We start from the raw sequence: 14,568 nt of genomic DNA, 5'->3' as shown, positions 1-14,568 counted from the left end.
GTTGAGTTCCTAAAATGAGGGGAGAAGTGTTCCTTCTTTTTTCTGCTTTAATTGTTTGATATAATTTATCAGTTAAAATATATATGAGCCTGCTGGTGTCATATAGGTAGGTTTTCAAGCTAGGAATATACTTTCTTTAATAGATGCTATTCAAATTTTATATTTCCTCCAGATTTAGTTTCATTAATTTGTCTTCCAAGCTACTTCTTAGAAGTTGTCAAATTTATTTCAAAAAAGATTTTTGTAATATGCTTTCTATATCCTTTTAAATTCTGTAAAATCTGTAATGTCTCCTAGATCTTGAAATTGTAATTTTAAAAAATGTATAATTGATATTGTGTAACAGGAAGAAAAAGGTCTAAGGGAGCAGGGGAAGTGGGAGGGGTACAGGAAAGGAAAAAAAGGAAAAGAAAAAATATGAGAAAAGGAAAAAAATGGAAACAAAGTCTTTGTAAGCAGGGAAGGGTGGAGGGGGTGAAGGGAGGGCAGGGGAAGGGGAAAAAAAATAAGAACCAAGATACTCATGTAATGGTACCAGATCCTAATGATGAATGTAACTGTATTTTATGCCTAAAATGTACCAATAAACTTAATGGGGAAAGAAAGAAAGAAAGAAAGAAAGAAAGAAAGAAAGAAAGAAAGAAAGAAAGAAAGAAAGAAAGAAAGAAAGAAAGAAAGAAAGGGAGTTCATTCAAATTGAAAGGCGAGAGAAGTCACTTGGTGGTCAGAAACATTGTGCCCCTGGTGGTGGTGGACAGGCTGTGTTTAATTAGACCACTGTACTCCAATGTGTGGAGTTCATTGATGGGCTACAGAGAAAATAGGAAAACTTTCATTTACTCCAATTTTTATTTAGTCTTATACATTTAGAATGCGTGCAAGATTTTCAAAGCTTTCAGTATTCACAGAGTTTGAATACTACCGATCTACACATTGGTTGTTAGTTTTGTTTAAGATTATGCCATGTTATCTTTTTTTAATATATTCTTTAATATGTTGCTCTGTGCTGAACATTGCCCTAGGTCTAACACCAATTTCTCAATCTATACCTTTGATTTCTTTTCTAATGTACTTCAGTGAGATATTTTTATGAGAATAAATTGGTGTCTATGTACTCCTATAATCTAATATCGATTTTTACGAGGAAAAACTATGAGCTATGAGCAGAAAACAGATGCTATTGGTTTATTCATGCACTTATTTCTAAGAGGAAAACCGATACATTTCTGCAGTCTTCCACACTGGAGCACTCACCGAGTAGTCATGATGATACTGTGAGTGTCTGTTTTAGAGGGATGACCAGGTACAGAGAGCCATGGTTAAAGAGGAGAGAGAAACTCTGTTTCATTCAGAAACCACTTTTCCACTCCCCTCCCCTCCCACCAGCGTGAGAAGCAGCTGTCCTCTGACCCTGCAGGGCTACTCTGCTGCCCTTGCTGAGGAGGCGGTTCTGAGGGAGAAATGTGAGCTGCTCCCCGACTGAAGCCTGGACCCACCCTGGAGGGAGGTGTGCAGGCTCTCGTTGTCCTGCCTCCCTCTAGAAGGCTGTGCCTTTTCTCTGTCATTTACCGACTTCTCCGATTTCAGTTCCCTTGAGCCATTTCTGGCTAGCACCACTCACAGCTCTTTTTACCTAGTCACAGCGCCTCATTGTATGAGTAACTGCAGATATTCCCAATTCCTGGGACAATAAGGCCCTCCTGCAGCTCCAAGAGCAGTTACTGATTTGTGGGAGCGGAGCCTATTCTGCTCTGCTCGGCCTGAGAGCAGGAGAGGCCAGCGGGGTGAGAGCTGTCCTCCAAGGCCTGCAGGGAGGGTCCTGTCGCCTGCCAGCCACCGAAGCTCAGGCCTCACGTGACCTCGTGAAGGACAGCATGGGACTTTCTGATTCCCCAGACACCTTGTAAAGAGAAAAGAAAAAAGTATAAAGACCTTTTCCCAAAAGCCATGCTGCTTAAGAGACCCTGGACTGTCCAAATAGGCGTCGCTTTGTGATAAATGTTCATTACCCAAGCTTTTCCGTTTGTCGGTTTCTACAGCACATGGGGGACAGCGACCCTAACTGGCACGGTTTCCGTGAGGACACTCCCTTCAGTGTGTGTCACACTAGAGCTCGCTACTGCATTACACGGTCCCTGTGTTGCTTGGACTGTGTCTCCATACACCTCTGGGTGGTCCTGTAAGCATTCATACTCTTTTATCTTCCCCATGCCTTTCTCCTATGCGGTGCACAGTGCTGGTTCATAGGAGGCCCATGGTTTTCAAAAGAAAATGTGTGTGTATGTGTGTGCATGTACACGCGCACGCGGGTGTGTATTTTCTTGCCTTAACGTGGCCCATGCCTGCTCTATCCTCCACGGTAGGTTTTTTTCTCCTCCCCTTCCCATGATTTATTTGTAGACACTCAGAAAAGCTCCATCTTTGATTACTTTGCTTATACTTTCTTCCCATTGCTTGTGGGGTTAGAAATCCGAGACGTGTTTATTCTTTTTATGTGAATATAAGTAGAATTTTACTGAATAAGAAAACGGATTGCAGATAGAGGAAATAAGAAGACAAAGGGAATGCAGGAAATGCTTAGAGGAGGGTGAGCCATGCCGTGGCCACTCCAAGCGTGTGCTACTGTGCAGGACTGAGGTCTCCTCCCCACCCCTGTTCGGTCATCTGATTTCTCCACCTTCTGGGTACCTGAGAGAGGAACCACTGTAGTAATTTTCCTTATGAATATGTAAACAATCAGGTTGTACAACTTAAATAAACACAGTAAAATACATTTTAAAAATAAAGTAGTGAATTGACTGACTCAAAATTCTACTAGAGTCTCATATATTTGTTCTTTCTCTGTGTAAATCATTATGCCTGACAAGAGAAGAAAACGGGATGCAGTGTGATTCACAAGGCACACAGAGAGAGTCAAGCCTCTGACCGTGTTGTTTGTGTGTGTCAGTACCCCAACAGACTCAAAGGGAGTACGTTCAGGAGAGGCTGGGTCTTCTGCACCGTGCCAGCAGCTGAGTGGTCAGGTCTCCAGGGGATGGAAAGATCTGTGCAAAGGAGGAGATAAGAAAAAGGAGACTGAAGGAAAGGAGAGGAAAGAAGGACAGGGAAATGATGCACGTGGACCTGGCCAGCTCCTGTTCTTAATCAGGCCCCGAGTCTAATGCTCTCAGCTGCATTCTGTTCACCCAAGAACTCAGCTGGCGGCATCCTTGCCGAGGTCACTGCCGGCCCACGGGTCACCCAGGTGCAGCTGGAATAATTGGAGCTTGCCTAAGGACAGCATCCGCACACACCATGCCCAGACCACTGACTTTCTCCTGAGTAAGTGCTTCCCTCTACACTGAAAATTCCTAACAAATAACCCCAAAGGTCAAAGATCTTTCTATGGGTTTCATAACTTACCAATTTTTAAATTTATTAAAAATATAACCTACAATTCTTTCATGGCAAGGTGTTGAAGGCAGAGTTTGAAACACAAACAAAAGTTCATTACAGTTCACTGTAGCTTGTGACACTGGGTATTCTAATTTCAAGGTTATGTGTGCAGTATCACTGAAAATCAGTGAAGAATATCATCTTTCAGGCTCCTTTCTAATGTCTGATATCCTCATTCTTCCCCGTCTCTATTTCAAGTATCTGCTCAGAAGTGAAAAGCTCACGTTTATTTTCTCAGCTGCATGGCTCGCTGTCTTCACTTGCAGATGTGACTCTTTTCAGACTTCCTGGCTTGGCGCTTGGTGTACTGGTTCCCAGGTGTGGACTTGGTGCAGACACTGGACCAAGGACAGAGCTGGGGAGCAGCCCTGCCTAGGACACCCCAGGTCTGCATTTGACACTTGGCTTCTTTCTCCATAACGCTGGCTAGGATTTCCCATTCTCTTCTTTTCTTTTGTCAGATTTCGACCAGAAAATTGGAGGCTAGGAGAAAATACAGAAAAGTAAATAGGAGCCGAAGAGAAGCTCGCGTGTTGGGCTCTGCCCACACCGTCCTTGCCCCATAGGGTTTGTGTGTGTTCCTTAACTGAGTTGTGGTGAACAGGGGCCCTTTCAGATCCAACAATTACTGTCTCACGTGAAGGCATTTTACGACTTCACCTAGTTTTCTGGACAATGAAATGGAATTAAAATCGTTAATAAAAGGTTGAGCTAAGACCATAGGCTTAATTATTCACTCCTCCCTTTCCAGATTGCTCCCCACTCCCCCTGCTGAAATGACAATAGGCAGTATGAGTGAATCGAAGAATCGATGGCAGCGACAAGATGGAAAAGCTAGGGACAAGACAGACCAAAGGCAGCACAAACTTCTGTCCAAGGAGCCTCGTCACTAGCCCTACGTTACAACTCTGGATCAAAACTTCACTTACCTTAAATGCTATTTCTGCAATTTAACAATTGTATAGCATTTGTATAACATTTTTAATTCTTATAGTCACGTAAGAAAAATCAGCTCTAAGGACATGGTGACCCAGCACTGGGAGGACGCAAGGCTCGGGACTTGGAGGACTCTCTCTCGAAGCAGCCCCTCCCAGAGCAGCCCCTCCTAGCCTGGGAAGCGCCTCTGGGTGCACACTCTCCTGGCAGGGTGGACCTCGCATGGCCCCGTGCATGTGACATCTCAGCTCGCGGGTCCCCAAGAGCTGTGACCCACGGGTGCTCTCCAGGTGCCCAGGGCGCAGCACCTTCCTGTTCTGCCTACACCAGGGAACTCTTACCTAGGGAGTTGCGCTGCAGGCGTTTGGGAGACAAGGTCTCTTCCATCTAGGAGACATTGTCTATTTACCTAGAGGTCTGTGGACAAGAAAATTAGGCCGGGCTGCTGCTCCTCTTTTCTCCCGGGGGCATCCTACAGTGAGAGCCAGTGCACTCGCTCTGTCCGGCTGCTGTAACTGGCTCCGTTCTTAGATAACTTCAGATTCCAAAATAACTTCACTGCGTGTGGCCCTGGAAGGAACACAGTCTCATGGACAAGGTGAGAGTGAACAGTATTGTCTCTCTTAAAACAGGGAAGACGAAATCCTGGGAGGAGGGAGCCTTGGGTGTCACATTCCTAGAACTGTCAGTGCTGTCCTGCAATCTCAATTTAGGACAAGTCTCTCCCAGGCAGCTCTGCCCTATGGCTCCTCCCCCTGGAGTCTGTGGTCCCCATGATCCAAGTAGGCCCCATCCTCTGGGTTTGGCCATTTCAATAGCTCCAGTGCGGGAGTCACCCATGGGTGATGCTGACATCTCCGCAGAGATCTAACAGTGAGAACGGGTGAGCCATCACCGTTTCTGTAGAAAGAACAAACACACAGCTCAGGTATCTGGGAAACATTGCTCTTAGATTAAGCCCATGACACCGTGATCAAGTAAACACAGTGTTCTCAAGAAAGGGCTGTTATCAGTCACGCCTGCCTTAGCGGCAATGAAAGCCTAAAAGCAGCCTCTCTAAGGTAGCGCTATTTGCAATCCTGTACGTATTGTGCAAGAAAAGAATGTCCTGGTTCTTAAGAAGTTCTTAATGGCTCCAAGGAAGGGGCAAGGTTGAAAGTGGCCTCCTCTTTGGCCTCGGCCCTTAGATCCCGCCCGATGTGAGCCGGATTTCCTCACTCCTGCCTGCCTCCGTGCAGAAAGACAGAAGCTAAACTGCACTGGCATCTGCACTCAGTCCTCAGGGAAATGCAAAGGGGGCCAGAGCAACACACTGGTGGGGGAGAACTATCCTAGAAAAGAGGAAATAAAAATGAGCAGCCTTGCTGCCCACAGACACTTTAAGAAGGAGATGCAAATATGGCAAATGCATATTCATTTATGTCTCTGGCTTATCTCACAGCCCCTGAGGCTGGGGAGACACTGGTCATCACCCGCATTCTCCAGTGAGCCAGCCTTCCAATCATCTGACTTGCAAATAAACTCCTGTGTTTGTGATGGGTCACCTCTACAGGCGCTCTGCCAGTGATAGAATTAATGGGTACCCGCGCTGTGGCTCTCGGAACATTTTATCCTACAGGAAAATACTGACACTAACGAGCACTCACCAGAGTCAGATGTTTCCCGTGATGACCCAGTGGGTTGGTTCCATGCTTTATCTGAGAAGTTATTCACAAACTTTGAGCTGTTCCCTAAAGAGAGAGCAGACAACTGCATGAAAATGGTTCAAATTAAACGTTTAAGACTCGAGCTAGTATTTTTAATCATGGGGAAATTTCCATCTCAATATTCTAAAGATGTTCAATATTTAAATAAGATCGTTTTAAGATCTAATGAAGCATTTGCAATATTTAATTGAATCATAATTTTCCTTTAGAAAAAAAGGGAGCCTTTCTCAAATATACATTGTCATCAATTATGTAGTAGTTCTAAAGTTAAGGTTTATCTTAGGAAAACAAATTAATCTTAAAAAATTAATTTAAAAAGAACCATAGGTCTTTTACTAAGAAAACCAGAGCAAGCAGCCTGCACAGCTCCGTGCTGATAATGCAGTGACGCCAGCTTCTGAGTGTGGGAATCACATCTTGATGGATGATACGCATGGCTAATTTACATTAGTGAAATCTTGAAAAGACCCTTAGGTCCAGTAAATCTTTGCTCTCTCCACTAGAAATACTTTTCAACCTTCACATTTTGAAATGCAAGTTGAGCATTTACACTCATTTTCAATTCCATAAACTAAACCAAACTAGCCACTATTAATAATAAATACTTAAAATACATGTCAAATTAAAACATTCATAATTTATTTCTTTAGCATTTTGTTTTAACTGATTGCTTAATATGAACCACGTGAACAATAATACCACACTGAGTGAAAGTAACTTCAGATTTAATACATGTGCCGTTGTCCAATTAGATGCTTTATTGCTTCAAGACAAATTACTTAAACAAAACATATTTTGATATTTATTTTCTTGATCTCCCTCTATGACTTCAAGTTTTCTATAACTCCAGTAAAACTTACTTCACCAGTACTTTTTGTGCACTCTAAAACTAGATCTCTAAATAAATTTCTATTTCTAATTAAGCAATCTATAAATGTAAAAGTAGAAGAAGGTTGCTATGGTGACTTCAGCAGTCCCAGGGGATTAGGAGCTGACTGGCCCGATGAAGGAAGTGGCAGCATTTGGGGCCACTGTGGCCATCCCCTCGCAGCCCTCAGGACTGGGCTACTGAGAGACACCGACGATGCTTTGCGATGCAGATCCTGGCGATCGAACCAAGCCCACGAAATCTGGGGCAGAGGTGCAGAGCAGGTGCGGAGTTATCTTTGTAGGGCAGGACTCTGACACCGTCTGGGAGCTGTAGGGAAGCCGGGGTCTCTTGTGAGGACAGAAAAGCAGAGTCAAACACCGCTGTCTTGAGAGAGAAAACAAGAAGCAGCTAGTTGGCTGTTTGGGTGACTGTGACAACCAGGGACAGGAGTGCGTTTTCCAACAAGAATTCAAATGCTGCCAGAGGGTTTCATTTCTTTCTTCCTTTTCTTGGCTCTGTTTTGTTCTCAGGTGAGAACACAGGAGAACAGTCACATGTGGGAGCTCGCAGGCTGTGTGTTCCTTCAGTGGCTATTTCAGAAGAGGCAAGACTTTCTTTCCCAGCAGCTGAGCCAATGCCCACCGAACTCCCGGGCTCCAGGGCTCAGGGCTGGGTCACGTGGGCAGCTCTACACTGAGAAATCTGGAGCACTCAAAGGACAGCCTCCTCCACCCCACATGGGGCAGACGAGCCCCCAAAGCAGGGATGCACAGCTCTCTAGCGTTATGGCTGGAGCCAGCCTTTGAGACCACACAAAGTCACATCTCCCCTCGAGTGCCCCTTGGCAGGTTAGAGGAAAGGAAACCCTCCTCGTAGGTTGGTTGCCAGTGAATGAGGAAGTGCTAGCAAACTGCTCTCTCTCAGTGGCTACTCTGTGGTATTTATTACTTCACTAACCTAGTGGTATGTGTCTTTGAAAAGTTCAATGTGTACGTGAAATAATAATTAAAGAAATTTTAAATTTCCACTTATATTGCAGCAGAAGTTTCTCCAAGGGACAACAAGCTCTTAAAAAATGAAAGCTACTGAGCTGGGGATGCAGATCAGTGATAAAGCACTGCCTAGCATGCTCAAGGCTCTGGGCCCAGCCCCAGAAAACCACAAGAATAAGTGAATGAATAAAATGATGGTTTAAAAAATGGAAAGCTACAAGGGAAGCTAAGGACAAAATAAGAAAGCCATAATACATGAAAGTCACCTGTCTAGTTACTGAGTACTGTGACTTGTTTTCAAAATAAAAAGCATAATTTTAATGATATCAGAGCCAAATATTTCACAGGAGAGTTGACTAGGCATCTAGTTGGCTACCATGGCACTGCCCTTGCTGAGATACCTGCTATTGCTGCCTGGCAGGCAGCTCCTGATTTAGTGATTTTCCCTAACATAAAAGCATACTCTTCCCAGTTGTACCCCCAGAATTAAAGGCAAAGAGCTTTTCATGTAGGGTATATTAATTTCCTTTTACAGGTCTTATTTTTCTCATCCATCAAATGACAGTTTGGATCCCAGTGCCCCTGGAGGTCGCTTTTAGGACTTTTATTCTCCAAGCGGAGATTTCCCAGAAGTATACCGCATGATATTACCTGGTGAGCTCTGCAGAGCTGTTTTTACAGTGGATACTCTCCTTTTCTTTACTTTTAAAAATACATTATCATGAGAAGACTTTAGTTCTGCATATTATGAAGAGTCAGGTGTTATCCTGGGCATTAAAACAGGAAAAAGGAAATCCCAACTTTCAGATGCCAATTCTATGTCTAAAGTATTTTGCTTTAATCCTTCCTGCCTGACTTCTGATTACTTCTGGCTCAGACGAGAGAAAGCAGTTTTTGACTGTATGCTTAACTCCAGTCTCTGCTTTCGGTGCAGACCCCTAGGGTCCTGCTTATATACCCGTCATGAAAAGTGTCTCTACCACCCTCTGCCTTTCTTGGAAGAATGCATCCTCGGAGATTTTCATTGCTTTCCATTTCAATCACTATGTTAAGCCTGAAGCTCTGAACTTTTTTCTTGTTTCCTCTCCTTTCCAAATTATTTTCCTGTGATGAAAGTGGAACAGAGAAAAAATGAAGTTTTTTGCAATTTAATTTCTGTCACACTAGATGTGTTTATTTGTTTAATCAAAACCAACAGAGAATTCTGAAGTATGAACTGTTGATCAGTTTTCAACAGCAAAGTGGAACTGAAATAGACTTGAGCAAATGCTTGTGACAGATTCCACATATAATATGTAGGGAAGAGGAAGCTGAAAAATCATAGGCAACTCAAAATAGATGACCCAAGTCTCAGCAGAATAAAGCTGGAGGGGGAGGACCAAAAGGAGGAGGGAAAGAGGGGAGGAGAAGGGGAAAGAGGGCCAGAGAGAGGGGAAGAAGGAGCAGAAGGAGAGGCAGAAGAAACTGCCCATGTCTGGGTGCATATTTTCATGCATGTTTCGGAACCCAGGGCATCCCCAGGAGGCAAGCGAGGGTTCATGGGAAGAGCCACTGTGATGTGATCAGTGGTCGCTTTTTATTCCCTACAATAAATATGATTTTTCACAGAAATTAGGAAAAATAGAGTATCCGTATGTAGCTTTGATGGAGAAATCTGAGGCTCTCAGTGCAAACGTTGGCTCAGCTTTTGGAGCGAGCAGTGTCTGTGGATAGCCTTTACACAGAAGGATACGGCCCCAAGTGAGGGTGAGCTCTCAGCTCCAGCTTGATCAGGGAGTCACGAACAAAAAGCGCATGCGGGCATGAGGTGGAGCCTGATAGATGCATCCGCTGTGAAATGCGTGCCACAGGCAAGCTACCTACAGGATGCATCCTCACGTTTGCAGTAAGAATGCTTGAGATTTACTCTTACCGATTTGAAGTACAAAATATATTATTCTTCCTACTGGGACCTGCTGTGGAATAGCTTCCTGGTCCTTATTTATTCTAACTGACCTGGGAATCCTTGACTCACATCTCGGGTCCACTTCTCCACCCTCTGGGGACCCCGTTCTGCTCTCTCCTCTCTCTCTGCCTCTATGATTTCAAGCTTTTTAGATTTTTGCCTATGAGTGAGATGATGGAAGATGTGCTTTTCTGTGCCCACCTTATTTTACTTTGCTTATGTTCCCAGGTTCATCCATGCTGCTGTAGAGCAGGGTGTCTTTTTAACTCTGCATAGCATCCCACTGTATACGCAAGTAATCAAAATGAACAGTGAACATGTAAGTTTTTAAAACTATTTTACAGCAAAAGGCACACTGAAATTAATCTCCCTAAAAACACTCTGCAGTTTCAAACACCCATCCTGTCGCTCTCCCACTTCTGGAAGTAGTTTTGGAAAGTGGACGTCTTCTTTCATGAGCGTCTTTAGTGGTGTGATAAAAATAAACCAGTGAGTACTGCTGCCAAGCGGCATGCAAGGAAAGGTGGAATCACAGAAACCTTAGAGGCCCTCATCTGCCTCATTCATGGGCCTAGCACGGGAGGGGTTAATGGCAATGTGTCTGTTACTGGAATATATTTTAAACTTAAACCTTCACCACATGTTCTGATCATACCTGTATGCGTGCAAGGTTTTCTCTATCCATGCATCCACTGATGGACATTCACAATTCTTAGATTGGCAAATAATGCTACAGTGAATACGAGCATGCAAATATCTCATTGAGACACTGACTTCATTTTGTTTTGTTGTCTTCCAAGAAGTAGGCATCATTGGCTGGATCATCTGGTAGCCCAGTGTTTGCCTCTTTGAGGACCCGCCACACTGTTTCCTGGGTGGACATTCTAATTCAGCTCCCGCCCATAGGGTTCGCTCTCCTCCATACCTTCTGTCTTCTCACAGCCACCCCAACAGGCACCAGGTGGGGTGCTTTCCCTGCTGATCAGTGATGTCTAGCATTTCCCAGATGCCTGTCGCCGTCTGTATGTCTTGTCTGAGAGTTGGTGACTTGCACACTTCTAATTTGGTCATTTGCTACATTGCTACTGAGTTGTTTGAGTCACATATATTTTGAAGACTGCTCCTTAACACACGTATGTCTCCCATCTCCTGGGTCTCTTCACACCACTGCCTGTTTCCTTTGCTGTGCATAAGCTGTTTGGTTTGGTAAAATCCCATCTGTCTATTTTTCCTTGTGATCTATGGTTTTGAGATCATACCTAAAGAACCCTTGCCCAAACCAATGTCCAGAAGCTTATTTCCTGTATCTTTTTCTAGTAGTTTCACAACTTCAGGTTTTGTCGTTACATCTTTAATGAGTTTGATTTGATTTCTGTATGTAATATGAGATAAGGATCTAGTTTCATTCCTCGGCATGTGGATACCCAGCTTTTCTAACATCACTCTAACTGGGTTTTAAGGCATTTAGCTTCTTATCAGGAGAAAGTGAAAGAAACATAAGAAAAATTTTAAAGAAAGGGTCAAGTCATTGTCAGAAAAATAAAATTGCAGGAGAGAATTGTAACAGAAGAGTTAAGATATCTTTGTGACCTCAATTATTAGAAATATAAGCAGGTAAGTAGTTTTGGAACAAGCAAATCAGGTTCTAGATAGTGCACATAATTAGAAAAAAAAAAGCCCATTATTAGAGTTTACAAACACACTTACACTGGGACCTCTTAAACTGTTGCCTTTAAGAGAAATGTTAAAATGAACGTTAAAATCTATTCATTTTGGCAAGGTAGATGCAAACATACAAATTTTTTAAAAATGAGAAAAATTAATTGAATTTGTAGCAAGATTGATCTAAAATACTAGCTAAGCTCATTTTTACTTTGTATGTCGTAGTCATGATTTCAGGAAAATTTATGAATCAAAGATCCTCCCTTTTCTTGGTTTATTACACATTCATTAAAATGCATCAGCAGGGGCCAAGGATTTAGCTCAGTGGTTTCACCGCCTGCTGCACAAGCGCAAGGACCTGAGTTCGATCCCCAGTACCCAATAAATAAATAAATAAATAAATAAATAAATAAATAAAATGCATCAACAGATAAATAGAAAATAGTTTGAAATTTTTAGGTGGTCCATAAGGAAAGTTGCTTCATTAATTCAGGAAATAGCCTTCCTTTTTGAACAATTGCTTAGTTATTTCTTGATGATGATCTCTCCAGAGAACATTTCCAACCAAATGACTAACTTCAGAGCTCACAATGATTGATGTGGCTGTAAACCATTAGCATAGCACAGCATGTGAGGCAGAGCCTCCCACTTACACACTGCTCCCAAGGACACCTCAGGCTTAGAAGGAACAGTGTACTGTGAGCAGAGCAGATAGCTTAACGACCATGGATGTAAGGGCCACCATTTTGTTTCACGGTACTCTTGGGAATCTCCAGTAACTGGTGCTTTTAGCAGATCAGCCTTGCAATAATATCTTTTAAAATAAACATTATTCCATTCATAGTCTAATACTCAATTCAAAATTCTGTAGGCTTTCTTAGGGTCAGTAAATCACAGAAAGTTGGTATGTTCATTATTTAAAATTATGAAGATTAAAATATATTAAAACTCACCACAAAGAAATGGAGTTTAGAAACAAGAAATTCAAGAAATATATGAGCATCAATTCCAAAATGAATATAATTATTATGCATTACATATACCAATGAAAATAATTTTAAGAAAGGATAGCTTACTCATTTTTTTCTCTTATACTAGTATTAAAAGTTATGAATTTCATGGGAAGTAATTCTATTATGAAATAATGGTAATCGCTCTAACTGAAACATATCAGTAGACTAAGGTAGATTTTCATCAATGTTTCTTTCCTTTTTAGACTTTTATCAGTCCTGGCAGATACAAGAGAAAAAAAGCAAAAATTGATATTAAAATTCTCTGCTTAGAACAGTTGCTGCTGAAAACACACAGGCTAATTTTCTTCCTACCACCATTGCTTTTCTGAGCTCCCCACTCTTAAATCTGGGATTAAGATTTAATAACTGTTTGACTTTGTTAGATCCACTTTCCTGCAGTTAATTCCTGTGACATCAAAGAGCGAGAAGCAAGGGCATCTGATCTGCAGGCCCATCCTGTCGTGCATCGGGGAAATAAAGCCAGTTTTCAAGGGACCTGAATGTTCTTTTCATGACAAGATTTCCTGGGAATAAATCACCATTATAAGAAGACAGGAGAGTGCAGTGAAGCTAAAGATAAGTGCGTCGCTGCAGCAGTGAGCAGGAGTCCTCGTGTGTCCTGCAGACCACAGCCGCACCTCGCACAAAGACAGACATCTAACGCACCTGTGTGCATGTTTTTTCTCCTTGTGGTGCAGTCAGCGGTTCACAGATTGAGAAGTTTACTTGAGCTGAAGTGAGCCTGGAGGTCAGAGAATGTCACCAAGATTCAGTGATTGGATTCAGGGTAGAAGGTGGGAGACAAGAGCCCTGACTCCTGCCTTGGAAAACTGAGAAATGTCTACAGAAATTTGGTTCTCAAAATCAACAGAAGGTGATTCCTTGCAGACTATGATCAGCCAACAACCAGGCAAGGGTGGCCCCTTCTTCCTGGGTGGTGGCGTAGCTGGGGAAATCCTACCATAGAAAGAAGAAGCAGTAGGTGGTGACCATGTGGACCATGGGTTTCCAAGGACTTCTGCACTCAGGGTGCTCATGCATCCTCAGCAGATCAGCAGGGTCCAGCCTGGCCCTGTCCTGCCACAGGGGGCGATGCCCTCAGCCCTGCAGGCAAGAGGACGAGGACCTTCCCTGGGCCCAGACTGCATGGCCAGCGCCAGAGGGTGGGCTGGGGTGGGAACCGTTCTGTGAGTCCGGCTCATTTAGGATCAGACCCAGGTGACTCTGTACAACTGCTGTCCACAGAGAGGAGCTCACTCTGCATTCTGCAGGCTTCTGCAGGCTTCTGCAGCCCTAGCTTGCCTGCCATTTATCAGTGTCCAATTACCATACATCTCATACATTTTAATTTCTCATAGTCTTCTTCACCCAATTAATGAATAAACTTCTGTTCTTGATTTCAATAACTTATCCCAGCCTACCTTGAAATTTTTCCTACCAAGGCAAAAGCAAAGCACACAGAGCCCCTCCAGGCTGTCTTGGCTGTGTCCTCTGCAGAGGCCTGGGGTTGCTGAGGAGAAGGCACAGTAGGCGGCTGAGCTGCTCAGGCTGCGCTCCCAGGTGATGATTCCACACTTGTGGGCAGTCTCGGGTGCAAGGCAGGCTGGAGGGCCCGAGTTCTCAGTCGTGGATCTGTGTGGCACCTCAGCCAGAAGAAACCCCCAACTAGAGCCACCTGCACTCAGAAGAGCGCCTGAGTCGGTCCCTGCTGGGAGCACGGCCCGCGCAGCCTCTGTCCTTACTGTGTCCTTGGAGACAGCGACCGCATCGCTCCTCAGCTTTGACTGTAGAACGGAGAGCAGGGAGGAGCGTTTGCTCATTGCACCCTTGAGGACCCAGCGTGCCAGAGACTCAGCAGGATGTACACTATCTCAGCCAGGACTCAGGCATAATCCCGGCAGTGAGGGACCAGGACAGGTGGCTCCGAAGTACTGTTCCACTGAATCAGGGGAAGAATGTGACCTGCCCGGAGTGCATCAGCTTAACTCTTTAAAAGCTCTCCCTTTGG

The 14,568-nt window shown here is 43.8% G+C and overlaps 1 long non-coding RNA gene across 3 annotated transcripts; it reads right to left on the bottom strand.

The window, feature by feature from the left end:
• Positions 1–595: 595 nt before the first annotated feature.
• Positions 596–14,536, bottom strand: LOC147824276 (uncharacterized). 3 transcript variants are annotated; one of them, XR_015442592.1, is made up of 5 exons: positions 13,227–14,519; positions 6,018–6,101; positions 4,781–5,271; positions 3,660–3,918; positions 596–1,900 (listed from the first exon to the last, which is right to left on the bottom strand). It is a non-coding gene; the product is annotated as an uncharacterized LOC147824276 (long non-coding RNA). The 3 variants fall into 3 exon arrangements; XR_015442593.1 differs by having other exon boundaries at positions 597–1,900; positions 13,982–14,517; XR_015442594.1 differs by lacking the exon at positions 596–1,900 and adding an exon at positions 1,907–3,044 and having other exon boundaries at positions 13,227–14,536.
• Between the last annotated feature and the right edge of the window lie 32 nt (positions 14,537–14,568).

Source organism: Heterocephalus glaber, unplaced genomic scaffold (genome assembly GCF_053883595.1).
Source record: "Heterocephalus glaber isolate CG9 unplaced genomic scaffold, H.glaber_assembly_v1.0 deba00001550, whole genome shotgun sequence".
Classification (NCBI taxonomy): domain Eukaryota; kingdom Metazoa; phylum Chordata; class Mammalia; order Rodentia; family Bathyergidae; genus Heterocephalus; species Heterocephalus glaber.
This window is presented reverse-complemented; position numbering and strand designations above follow the sequence as displayed.